The following is a 14838-nucleotide window of genomic DNA, read 5'->3' on the forward strand; positions in this document are numbered from 1 at the left end:
AGTAATTTCACTGAAAAACATTTCTAAGATTGATTTATTTATCACTTAATCCCTTGGCATGAATTTCTTTCATCAGATAATCCAAGAGGGTAGGGAACAGACATCTTGAAAAAAGGAAAAGACAAGGGTCACCCCTAGAAGGTAGAATCTACTACTTACGTGCTGGATACACACTGAGAGTTAGGTGAACATGGAAAAACACTTCAGAAATACAAATGGAAGAACTACAAAGACAGCTCTGTCTATGCCCCAACTTTGGTGCCTGCCAATTTAGCTACAATTTATGCCCCAACTTTGGTGCCAGCTAATTTAGATAAATTAACACAGAAGATTACTTTAGAAAGATGCAAATCTCATGTTCCTCTAACTCAACTCAGTCATCTCATTCCAGACTACTGGTTCACTATCTAATTCTCACTCCTCCCCACTGGTAACAAGAGGCAAGCCTGTGTTGTGTGATTTCATGCAAATTACTCAAACTTCATACTCTTTTCCTCATCAATAAGAGGATTATGCCACTTCCTTTAGAGGTGTGTTAAGAGCATTAATGAAATAATTTATGTAAAGCACTTAGCATAGTACCTGAAATGCAGAGTAAGTGCTGGTTTCTATGATGACTACTAACATGTATCTACTACTGATGCTGAGAACCTACTGATAGAGAGGAATATTCAATGGTGATTAATGAAAAAGGAGACAGCTGTGGTATGTGGCACTGTATTCCCACAAGGCCAGATTCACAGCTTTAACTAGAAAATCTTTTAATTAGATATTCTTCATGGATACTAAAAATCTGGTTCAATCAACAGAATAAAGGACATTCACAGAAAGATAGACAAGATGAAAAGGCAGAGGGCTATGTACCAGATGAAGGAACAAGATAAAACCACAGAAAAAAAAATAAATGAAGTGGAGACAGGCAACCTTCCAGAAAAAGAATTCAGAATAATGATAGTGAAGATGATCCAGGACCTCGGAAGAAGAATGGAGGCAAAGATCAAGAAGATGCAAGAAATGTTTAACAAAGACCTAGAAGAATTAAAGAACAAACAAACAGAGATGAACAACACAATAACTGAAATGAAAACTACACTAGAAGGCATCAATAGCAGAATAACTGAGGCAGAAGAACTGATAAGTGACCTGGAAGACAGAATGGTGGCATTCACTGCTGTGAAACAGAATAAAGAAAAAAGAATGAAAAGAAATGAAGACAGCCTAAGAGACCTCTGGGACAAAATTAAACACAACAACATTCGCATTATAGGGGTCCCAGAAGGAGAAAAGAGAGAGAAAGGACCAGAGAAAATATGTGAAGAGATTATAGTTGAAAACTTCCCTAACATGGGAAAGGAAATAGCCACCCAAGTCCAGGAAGTTCAGCGAGTCCCACATGGGATGAACCCAAGGAGAAACACACCGAGACACACAGTAATCAAACTGGCAAAAATTAAAGACAAAGAAAAATTTTTGAAAGCAGCAAGGGAAAAACGACAAATAACATACAAGGGAACTCCCATAAGGTTAACAGCTGATTTCTCAGCAGAAATTCTACAAGCCAGAAGGGGGTGGCATGATATACTTAAAGTGATGAAAGGGAAGAACCTACAACCAAGATTACTCTACCAGGCAAGGATCTCATTCAGATTCGATGGAAAAATCAAAAGCTTTACAGACAAGCAAAAGTTAAAGAGAATTCAGCACCACCAAACCAGCTCTACAACAAATGCTAAAGGAAATTCTCTAAGTGGGAAACACAACAGAAGAAAAGGACCTACAAAAACAAACCCAAAACAATTAAGAAAATGGTCATAGGAACATACATATCAATAATTACCTTAAACGTGAATGGATTAAATGCTCCAACCAAAAGACACAGGCTTGCTGAATGGATACAAAAACAAGACCCATCTATATGCTGTCTACAAGAGACCCACCTCAGAACTAGGGACACATACAGACTGAAAGTGAAGGGATGGAAAAAGATATTCCATGCAAATGGAAATCAAAAGAAAGCTGGAGTAGCTATACTTGTATCAGATAAAATAGACTTTAAAATAAAGAATGTTACAAGAGACAAGGAAGGACACTACATAATGATCAAGGGATCAATCCAAGAAGAAGATGTAACAATTATAAACATATATGCACCCAACATAGGAGCACCTCAATACATAAGGCAACTGCTAACAGCTATAAAAGAGGAAATCGACAGCAAAACAATAATACTGGGGAACTTTAACACCTCACTTACACCAATGGACAAATCATCCAAAATGAAAATAAAGAAACAGAAGCTTTAAATGACACAATAGACCTGATAGATTTAATTGATATTTATAGGACACTCCATACCAAAAAAGCAGATTACACTTTCTTCTCAAGTGCGCACGGAACATTCTCCAGGATAGATCACATCTTGGGTCACAAATCAAGCCTCAGTAAATTTAAGAAAATTGAAATCATGTCAAGCTTCTTTTCTGACCACAACGCTATGAGATTAGAAATGAATTACAAGGAAAAAAAAAAGAAAAAACACAAACACATGGAGGCTAAACAATACGTTACTAAATAACCAAGAGATCACTGAAGAAATCAAAGAGGAAATCAAAGAATACCTAGAGACCAATGACAACGAAAACACAATGATCCAAAACCTATGGGATGCAGCAAAAGCAGTTCTAAGAAGGAAGTTTATAGCTATACAAGCCTACCTCAAGAAACAAGAAAAATCTCAAGTAAACAATCTAACGTTACACCTAAAGAAACTAGAGAAAGAAGAACAAACAAAACCCAAAGTTGGCAGAAGGAAAGAAATCATAAAGATCAGAGCAGAAATAAATGAATTAGAAACAAAGAAAACAATAGCAAAGAAAGATCAATACAACTAAAAGCTGGTTCTTTGAGAAGATAAACAAAATTGATAAAACATTAGCCAGACTCATCAAGAAAAAGAGGGAGAGGACTCAAATCAATAAAATTAGAAATGAAAAAGGAGAAGTTATAACAGACACTGCAGAAATACAAAGCATCCTAAGAGACTGCTACAAGCAACTCTATGCCAATAAAATGCACAACCTGGAAGAAATGGACAAATTCTTACAAAGGTATAACCTTCCAAGACTGAACCAGGAAGAAACAGAAAATATGAACAGACAGACCATTCACAAGTAATGAAATTGAAACTGTGATTAAAAGTCTTCCAAAAAACAAAAGTCCAGGACTAGATGGCTTCACAGGTGAATTCTATCAAACATTTAGAGATGCGCTAACACCCATCCTTCTCAAACTCTTCCAAAAAACTGCAGAGGAAGGAACACTCCCAAACTCATTCTATGAGGCCACCATCACCCTGATAACAAAACCAGACAAAGATACTACAAAAAAAGAAAATTACAGACCAATATCACTGATGAATATAGATGCAAAAATCCTCAACAAAATACTAGCAAACAGAATCCAACAACACATTAAAAGGATCATACACCATGATCAAGCGGGATTTATCCCAGGGATGCAAGGATTCTTCAATATATGCAAATCAATAAATGTGACACAGCATATTAACAAATTGAAGAATAAAAACCATATGATCATCTCAATAGATGCACAAAAAGCTTTTGACAAAATTCAACACCCATTTATGATAAAAACTCTCCAGAAAGTGGGCATAGAGGGAAACTACCTCAACATAATAAAGGCCATATATGACAAACACACAGCAAACATCATTCTCAATGGTGAAAAACTGAAAGCATTTCGTCTAAGATCAGGAACGAGACAAGGATGTCCACTCTCCCCACTATTATTCAACATAGTTCTGGAAGTCCTAGCCACGGCAATCAGAGAAGAAAAAGAAATAAAAGGAATACAAATTGGAAAAGAAGAAGTAAAACTGTCACTGTTTGCAGATGACATGATACTATACATAGAGAATCCTAAAAATGCCACCAGAAAACTACTAGAGCTAATCAATGAATTTGGTAAAGTCGCAGGATACAAAATTAATGCACAGAAATCTCTTGCACTCCTATACACTAATGATGAAAAATCTGAAACAGAAATTATGGAAACACTCCCATTTACCATTGCAACAAAGAGAATAAAATACCTAGGAATAAATCTACCTAGGGAGACAAAAGACCTGTATGCAGAAAACATTAAGACACGGATGAAAGAAATTAAATTGATACCAACAGATGGAGAGATATACCATGTTCTTGGATTGGAAGAATCAATATTGTGAAAATGACTATACTACCCAAAGCAATCTACAGATTCAATGCAATCCCTATCAAATTACCAATGGCATTTTTTACAGAACTAGAACAAATCATCTTAAAATTTGTAAGGAGACACAAAAAACCCCGAGTAGCCAAAGCAGTCTTGAGGGAAAACAACGGAGCTGGAGGAATCAAACTCCCTGACTTCAGACTATACTACAAAGCTACAGTAATCAAGACAATACGGTACTGGCACAAAAACAGAAACATAGATCAATGGAACAAGATAGAAAGCCTAGAGATAAACCCACGTACCTATGGTCATCTAATCTATGACAAAGGAGGCAAAGATATACAATGGAGAAAAGACAGTCTCTTCAATAAGTGGTGCTGGGAAAACTGGACAGCTACATGTAGAAGAATGAAATTAGAACACTCCCTAACACCACACACAAAAATAAACTCAAAATGGATTAAAGACCTAAATGTAAGACCGGACACTATAAAACTCTTAGAGGAAAACATAGGAAGAACACTTTTTGACATAAATCACAGCAAGATCTTTTTTGATCCACCTCCTAGAGTAATGGAAATAAAAACAAAAATAAACAAATGGGACCTAATGAAACTTCAAAGCTTTTGCACAGCAAAGGAAACCATAAACAAGACGAAAAGACAACCCTCAGAATGGGAGAAAATATTTGCAAACGAATCAACGGACAAAGGATTAATCTCCAAAATATATAAACAGCTCATGCAGCTCAATATTAAAGAAACAAACAACCCAATCCAAAAATGGGCAGAAGACCTAAATAGACATTTCTCCAAAGAAGACATACAGATGGCCCAGAAGCACATGAAAAGCTGCTCAACATCACTAACTATTAGAGAAATGCAAACCAAAACTACAATGAGGTATCACCTCACACCAGTTAGAATGGGCATCATCAGAAAATCTACAAATAACAAGTGCTGGAGAGGGTGTGGAGAAAAGGGAACCCTCTTGCACTGTTGGTCGGAATGTAAATTGATACAGTCACTATGGAGAACAGTATGGAGGTTCCTTAAAAAACTAAAAATAGAATTACCATATGATCCAGCAATCCCACTACTGGGCATATACCCTGAGAAAACCATAATTCAAAAAGACACATGCACCCCAATGTTCATTGCAGCACTATTTACAATAGGCAGGTCATGGAAGCAACCTAAATGCCCATCGACAGATGAATGGATAAAGAAGTTGTGGTACATATATACAATGGAATATTACTCAGCCATAAAAAGGAACAAAACGGAGTCATTTGTTGAGATGTGGATGGATCTAGAGACTGTCATACAGAGTGAAGTAAGTCAGAAAGAGAAAAACAAATATCGTATATTAACGCATGTATGTGGAACCTAGAAAAATGGTATAGATGAACTGGTTTGCAGGGCAGAAGCTGAGACACAGATGTAGAGAACAAACATATAGACACCAAGGGGGGGAAACCACGGTGGAGTGGGGAGTGGTGGTATGATGAATTGGGAGATTGGGATTGACATGTATACACTGATGTGTATAAAATTGATGACTAATAAGAACCTGCAGTATAAAAAAACAAACAAAAAAACAACTAATACTAAACTTTCTTTGGGTTATTTGTATGGAAATATGTTAATATAAATGTTTCAGACATTACATGAAATTTCTAAAAATCTTATATGTTCTGGTATAATGTTATAAGTCATAATTCTAGTTATTACTTTAAAATGTATATCTCAGAAATAACTAAACTTCCTTGTCATTTGCATTATTATGAACTTTCATCAAATCTTTAACTGTGGTCATTTTTAAGTCTTTTCTCATTTACAGACAGTTCTGGGTGTACGCTGATGCTTTTGCAAAAATGTTCCTATAAAAAGGTTTCATCTTCAAGGAATTCATGGAAAAGACTGACAAGTACAGGTTTCTGGTAACTGACCATACTGCTGAACTGAATGAATAAGCATTTTCAAAACTCTAATGGAAAACTGATGAATTCATAAAAGTGGTAACAAAAGATGAAGATGAAAAAAAAAATTAATTACACGGGACTGAGTGAACTGATGAGGATGATTATAATTTTTGTGACTTTGTTTGAAAAAAAAAAATCCCACAAGGACTCAGAGGCAAAGAATATACAAATCAATTTTCACTGCAAAGTAAAGGAGCTGTTACAGTGGAGGATTACTGGACTGAATGTCAATATTATGACATAGTATGAGTGTGTTTTGTGTTTGGTAATTGCAATCATTGTTGCTTTTGGTGTGGTCATCCATTTACAATGCTTGGTGTCAGTTTATCTCTTGTAAAAATAAAATACAGTGTGTGTAAAAAAAACAAAAAAACAAGAGAATAAAGGACCCAATTCTCTTTACATGCACTGATATGCTCAATAGTATGGTATATATTTTTATTTGTAGATACACTGATTTGATGTTATTAGTAGACAAGTAGCCTGATTAATAAAGCTAATTTAACTTGGAATCTACAGATCCCAAAACGTGTTTGAATAACTGTTATTATTGCAGCCAAAACCCAAATTCTGGACAAAGAAAAGTATCAATGAATCTAAGCTAGGTGGCATCTCTCAGCTTATGAAAGATCCTTTCTGGAGTTTCCTCATACCCCATGTCAAAATCCTACTCATTCAGGCTCTACTTCCAGAATGGTAGTGTGACACCTAGCTTCTGCTGATAACTACCAATTTGGGGTGGGGGAAGCGGAAAGGGACATGGGATGACAACTAGCTGAGGAGTCTGATGGATAAATAAAATAGGTAGATTGTGGAGAGAAGGTAAAACTTGGGAGAGACCTGTTTGAATTTCCTGTTTTGCTGTAGCTTTGCCCCAAGGTCAGGTAGTAGATGCAGAGTATGAGCAGCTAAAGTTGTCTGTCTGTCAGGAGGAACTAGGGAAAAGAGCCCAGGTAAACACAACCAGCTACTAAAGAGAGAAAGGAATCCCACAGGGGATAAAGTCAAAAGAGATCCCCTAAAACTGTATATGAAACACCACAAAAGTCTCAGGCTGACCCCTGAACCATGCATATGCAGATTAGAATAAGGCAGAAGCTTAAAGAATCAAATTGAAATTGGAACCACTGCCCACAGACGGTGAGAGAGAACTTACAGTTTGAGTCTAACATGGTTAACTGCCAGCTAAAATAAAAATACCAATATTCTACAGAAGATTATAACAGAACCCAGAGTCTCTATAACATTCATAATGTCCAGGATACAATCCAAAATTACCTGATATGTAAGTAATAGAAAAATGAAACCCATTCTCAAGAGAAAAGATAATCTACAGAAGCCCACCACAAGAAGACTAAGATGTTGGAACTATGAGAAAAGGACTTTAAAGTAGCTATTATAATTATGCTCAGTGAGATAAAGGAGAAAAAATCTGAATTAAAAAAACATAATAATAGAAATATCAGTGGAGAAACACAAAAAATATAAAAAGAACAAAATCAAAATTTACCAATGAAAAATATAATATCTGAATTTTAAAAGGTAATGGACTTAATATCAGAATGGAGATTAAAGAGGAAAGAATCAGTGAACTCAAAGGCAGATCAACAGAAATAATCCAATCTAAAAAACAAAAAGGAAAAAGACTGATTCTTTTTAAAAAAGAAAGAAAGAAAGAAAAAGCCTCAGAAAGCTATGGGATAATCTCAAAAGGCCTAACATGTATATATGAGTTCCAGAAGGACAGAAAAGAGAGAAAACAGCAGGAAAAAATATGGAAGAAATGATGACTGAACACTTTGGAAGTTTGCTGAAAGACAAATTTACAGATCCAAGAAGCTCAGCAAACCTCCATCAGGATAAATTAAAAGAAAAATCACACTTGGATATATCATAACTGAACTGTTGAAAAATAAAGGTAGAAAGCAGGCAGAGAATAATGACATATCACATAAAGAAAAAACACTGATTGGAAAATGACTGAATTTCTCATAAAAATAATGGAGGTCATTAGACAGTGAATATCGTTGAAATACTGAAAGAAAAAAAAATTTCAATCTAGGCTGTATGTCTAACAAAAATATTATTTAGGAAGGCACATTTTCAGAAAAGGAAAACTAAGAGAATTCGTTGCCAGGAGATCTACAACATAAGAAAGTTCATTAGGCTAAAGGGAAATTATAGCAGAGGGAAACTTGGACCTTGAGGAATGAAAGCACCAGAAATGGTAAACATCTAGGTAAATTTAAAAGACCACTGTTTTCTCTTAGGTTTTAAAAATCATGTATCTTTATTTAAGGCAAAACTTATAACACTGTCTTCTAAGATCATCAGTATACACAGATGTAATACTATGGGGAATGGTGAGGAAAGGGACAAAGGAGACATATTATTGGAAGATCTCTACATTTTATATGTACAATATTAACTCTGAATAGACTGCAGAAGGTTAGGAATATATACTGAAATCCCAATATATAAATATAAAAAGAGGTACAGCTAAAAAGCCAGTAGATAAGAATACAAAAATATATCCAAATAATCTGAAAGGCAAAAAAGGTGGAAAAAAGGAACTAAAAATACAGAGTGTTACCAGAAAAACTGAGTTCGCCTCTTGGTGGGTGTAGAGCTAAAAGACACAATCAAGGCAAAGAGTGGGAGAAAGAAGGATTTATTACTTGCAGCAAGTAAGGGAAACACTGGGGATCTTTCCCAAAGCAGTGTCTCTGCCAACAGCAAAACTGAAGCAAGTTTTAAGCTAAGGGTACATGCATATTCATGAAGGGGATGGGGGGTGGGGCCAGAGAGTCCAACCTTCACTTGATTGAAGTCACGAGGGTCAGAAAAGGTCAACATCATCCTCCCTTAGGTTCCAGTTGATCTGGTACTTGAGCGCCTGCCAGAGGGGTTTAAATTCTGCAAAAACAGCCCAAGAAAGCACTCGGGCTAGCCTTTGAAACAGAACTGGGAATGTTACAACTGATTTATTATCTTTGCTACTGTCACTTCTCATGACTGGTAACAGTTTGTTCTTTTGTTCCCTTAAAGTAATTATTACTGAGACCTGTTCAAGAGCAAGCATTATGGCCAGGCTTAGATCACAAAATGGCTTAGGCCAAAAATGGCTTTTCTTATGTCAAGAAAGCCATGTCTGGTTCTCTTTCTCTGGGGACCCCCTACCTGCTTATGAGAAATCAAACAGAAAACAGTATCATTAATTACATTAATAACAATATCGATAATTCTGTTAGGTAGCTAGTCAGACAGGAGGGGGTCCCGCCCCACCCTGGATGGTTCGTCTTTCCCTCCTCCACCTGGACACTGGTGATCGGAGCACACCCACAGTCCTCCCTCTTGTGGTCAAGAACCACCACTAGGTTTCCAGCCATATCAGGACCAAGCAAGATGAAACCACCAGCACAGGTTGGCGCAGGCACACCAAGACCTAAAAGGTGACTCAAGGTAACATAGGGTTCATTATGCTGTACAGGTAATAAATTAGCATTACGGTTTTTGCATCCCCGTCCCCCCACTGTGGGTTTCACTTGGGTGCTTATGAGTAAGCACCTGTGCACTAGGAGAAAAGTGATATAACCTAAAGCTGTCAGTCAAATGATGCAAGACACAGGGAGGAAACACCACTCTAAAAAACCCAACCCTACCCCATCATGAGGCTGCTTCTGGTTTCCAGACAGCCCGCTTTCATCCTTTCTCAGGAGTGTACTTTCGCTCTATTTAACAACACTCTTGCTACTTAAAACTGTTCTATGCCTTCTTGACTGAATTCTTTCCCTCAAGAAGGGCAAGAACTGAGGAAATCACCCGTTCCGCCGGTGACAACTGCATTAATGTTGATGGTCTAAACACTCCAATAAAAAGGCAGAGATTGTCAGAAAGATGTTAAAAAAGCAAGACTAAGCTAAATGCAGTCTACGAGAGTCACAACTTCAAATGAGACTAATAACAGAGCTTCAAAATATATGAAGCAAAAACTGACAATTAAGAATCAGTAAAGAAAAAGAACACTGGAATAAATTAGTAAATGCCTTGATCTAATTGATATTAGAGAACACTATATTGAACAACTGTAGAACACATATTCTTTTCAAGGGCACACAGACATTCACCAAGATACAGCACATGCTGAGTCCCAGAACAAGTCTCAATAAATATGTAAAGACTGAAATGAAAAACAAATTATATTATATAACAGTAAGATACCTAGGAAAACCCAATATTTGGAATATTTGGAAAAAGTAATTCATGGGTCAGAGAAGATTCAAAAGAGAATTTTTTTAATATTTTGAATTAAATGGTAATGAAAATGCAACATACCAAAATTTGTGAGATGCAGTTAAAGCAGTGCTTAGAGATAAACCTACAGCTTTAAATTCTTATATTACAAAAGAGGAAAGGTCTCAAAACAATTATTTAAGCTGGAAACTGAAGAAGCTAGAAATATTAATAAGAAAAACTGGTAACTAGAAAGAAGTAAATGATAAAAGATAAAAGTAGAAATAAAACAGAAAACCAACAACAGAAAAAAAATTTTAAAGACAAAACCTGGTTCTTTGAAAAGACTAACAAAATCAACAAACCTTTAGCTATACCAAATGAAGAAAAAAAGAGAAAACAAATCATCAATATCAAGAATGAAAGAGGATTTATTACTACAGATTCTATAAATATTAGTAGCAAATATTATGATCCACTTTACACCAATAAATTCAACAACTTAGATGAAAGGGACAAATTTCTTAAGAATATAATTTACCAAAACTGGAATAAAAAGAGAAAATTTGAACAGTCCCATAACAAATAAATATCAAAAACCTTCCCACATAAAAACTTCAGGTCCAGATGGTTTCACTGATGAATTTTCTCAAACATTCAAGGAAAATATACCAACCTACAGAAACTTTTTCAGAAAAGAGAAGGAAAATGGCCCAACCAATTTTATGAGACCAGTACAACCCTAACATCAAAACCTGACAGATACTACTGCAGATGAAAAATATCACCTGCCATATCAGTAAACAATGGATGTTGAGGCCATCAAGCCATCAGCCACCCTCAAATGTGCACCTTGAGGTGAATCTGGAGACAAACAGGACACTAGCCCGAGACAGTTAAGGTGCACATCAAAGGAATGATTTCAATGAGCCCAGACTCTTGCATCTTCCCATATACAGAAAAGCACTAAATTCATTAACTTGAGATGTCAAGTTTTCTTTAATTAACAGTAATCTTTTGATGTTCCATCTACCTGGTTTTTGTTGCGAAAACTATATATCCTGGCTCCTCCTTTACCTCCTCAGAGCAGTCCCTCTAAGCTATCTGAGAAGCTGCCTCCAGGGCTTAAGCCCTCATCAAGTCCACCAAATAAAATATAATTCTCAACTTTCACGTTGTGCTTTTTTTTTTTCAGCCGACATTACAAAGAAAGAAAATTATAAATCCATGTCCCTCATGAACATAGATGCAAAAACACTTAAGATATTAACAAAATGAATCCAGCAATATATTAAAGGAATAATATAGTGTGACTCAGTAAGGGTTTATCCAAGGAATACAAGGTTTAACATTCCAAATGCAATCAATGTTATTCAACATGCAAACAGAATAAAGAAAAGCCATATAACCACTTCGATGGTACAGAAAAAGCAGTTAACGAATTCTACACCCATTCATGATAAAAACTCTCACCAAACTGGGCTTAGTATCTAAGCATCTGACATCTACAAAAGCCCTGCAGCTTATGTCACATTTAGTGGTGAAAGACTGAACAGTTTCTTCCTAAGAATGGAAATAAGGCTGGGGGCCCACTTCCACCACTTCTAGTCAACACTGTACTAGAGATTCTGGTCACTGCAATAAGGTTCTAGGAAGGGACAGGGGAGGAGAAAGGAAAGGCACAGGAAGAGTGTCTATTTGCAGATGACATACTTGTTTATATAGAAAATTCCAAGGCATCTTTAAAAAATACTAGAACTAACAAGATTGTAGAATACAATGTTAATATACAAAAATTAATTACATTTTTATTACTAGTAGCAAGCAACTGGATTTTAAAATATATAGCATCCAAATCCAAAATATTCAGGATTAAATCTAACTGGAAACATCCAAGTCCTCTACACTGAAAACTAAAAAACATTCCTGAGAGAAATTAAAGACATAATGAATAGAAAGATACAACACTTCCATGGCTTGAAATAATATTGTTAAGATGTCAATTCTCCCCAGATCAGGTTGCCTGGGGATAAGAATGGAGGGAGGCACAAGTTACAAAGGGGCATGAGGAAACTTTTGGGTATGACAGAAATGCTCATAGTGTCAACTACTAATAACTTCACATGTCAAAAATCCTCAAACTGTAAACTTTAAACATTCAATTAATTGTACATAAACTCTCTCTCAATAGTACTGTAAAAAACAGAGAACTAAATCTTATCCATTGATCAAAATAACCCCTTATGAAACACTTTCTGGTCTACAACTCTGTAGCATTTCTCCTGCTTTAAAAAGAAATTCTATTTCTACATATCTCCTGGAGGCAACATGTAGTGCCTCCCACCTAATGTATACTCAGTATGTTTGCCCAACTGAAATAAATGTTTTTTTCTGTTCTAAGAATAAGTATGTAGACTGCATTCCTTCCTCTGCTCACTTATACCTTTAACTGAACCCTCCCTCATTCAGACTCAGCCTCAGAGAAGGAAGGCACACAGTGGGGGATCACTTAAACAACAAAACCATTCTATGTAACAATGTGGGATCTTAGTTCCCTGACCAGGGATGAACTGTGCCCCCCTGCAGTGGAAGCACTGAGTCTTAACCACTGGACCCAGGGAAGTCCCCCATCATTTGCTATTTCCCATGCCAAAAACTTACACTTCTGTATCAAATTCTAAGTCTCACTCCTCTTCCTATAGGCCTTCCCAGGGCAGCATTATCTATTGATATTTTGAGTCACTTTAGTTACCACTGTTTGATCTAACATGTTGATTAATTACTTAGTAATTTGCTCTGTTATTTATAATAATATTTATGACAATTATATATATATGAAGATTAAATGTGGGGAAGTCTCTTAAAATCAAGGACCATTAACGAAAACCAGACAAAGACACTACAAAAAGAGAAAATTACAGGCCAATATCTCTGATGAATATAGATGCAAAAACACTCAACAAAATATTAGCAAACCAAATTCAACAACATATAAAAAGACAACACAAAAAAGCATTTGACAAAATTCAAATCCACTCATGATAAAATCTCTCTTCAAAGCTGGTATAAAGGGAAAATATCTCAACATAAAAAGGTCATGCATGACAAACTCAAAGCCAACATCGTACTCAATAGTGAAAAGCTGAAAGCCTTTCCTCTAAAATCAGGAACAAGAAAAGAATGCCCACTCTTGCCACTTCTATTACACACAGAACTGGAAGTCCTAGCCACAGCAAGCAGATAAGAAAAAGCAAACAAAAAAACCAAGGTACCCAAACTGGAAGGGAATAAGTAGACCTGTCACTACTTGCAGATAACATCATACTATACATAGAAAATCCTAACGTCTCCAGCAAAAAAACTATTAGAACTAATAAATGAATTCAGTTGTAAGATACAAGATTAATATACAGAAATCTATTGCTTTTCTATACACTAATAATGAACTCTCAGAAAGAGAAAGCAAGAAAACAAACCCATTTAAAATTGCATCAAAAAGAATAAAACATCTAGGAATACACTTAACCAAGGAAGTGAAATACCTATACTCCGAAAACTGTAAAACAGTGATGAAGGTTTGAAGATGATACAAAGAAATGGAAAGATATCCTGTGTTCCTGGATTGGAAGAACTAATATTGGTAAAATGGTCATACTACAAAGCAATCTACAGACTTAATGCAATTCTTATCAAATACCCATGACATTTTTCATAGAAGTAGAACGACTAATCCTAAAATTTATACGGAACCACAAAAGATCTTGAATTGCCAAAGCAATCTTGAGAAAAAAGAACAAAGCTCGAGAATCACACTCTCTGGCTTCAAACTATACTACAAAGCTACAGTGATCAGAACAGCATGGTACTGAGACAAAAACAGACACATAGATCAATGGAGCAGAACAGAGAGCCCAGAAATAAATCCATACACTTATGGTCAATTAATCTATAACAAAGGAGACAAGAATATACAATAGAGAAAAGAGTCTCTTCAATAAATGATGCTGGGAAAATGGACAGCTACATGTAAAAAGTATGAAATTAGAACATTTCCTCACATCATATACAAAAATAAACTCAAAATGGATTAAAGACCTAAATGTAAAACCAAAAACCATAAAACTCCTAGAAAAGACCATAGGCAAAACATTCTTTGACATAAATCATAGCAATATTATTTCGGATCTGTCTCCCAAGGCCAAAAATTTAAAAAATAAACAGGATCCATCAACAAAATGAAAAGACCACCTACTAAATGGGAGAAAAAAGTTGTAAATGATATGACCAATAAGGGGTTAATACCCAAAATATATAAACAAGCTCATACAACTCAACATCAAAAAAACAAACAACCCAATTAAAAAATGGGCAGAAGACCTGAATAG

The 14838-nt window shown here is 35.7% G+C and overlaps 1 protein-coding gene across 5 annotated transcripts in view; it reads right to left on the bottom strand.

Annotated features, from left to right (window-relative positions):
* Positions 1-14838, bottom strand: part of FOXJ3 (forkhead box J3) — a 129563-nt gene that overhangs the window by 34548 nt on the left and 80177 nt on the right. The gene's annotated exons all lie outside the window — the stretch shown is intronic.

Source organism: Balaenoptera acutorostrata, chromosome 1 (genome assembly GCF_949987535.1).
Source record: "Balaenoptera acutorostrata chromosome 1, mBalAcu1.1, whole genome shotgun sequence".
NCBI classification, from domain to species: domain Eukaryota; kingdom Metazoa; phylum Chordata; class Mammalia; order Artiodactyla; family Balaenopteridae; genus Balaenoptera; species Balaenoptera acutorostrata.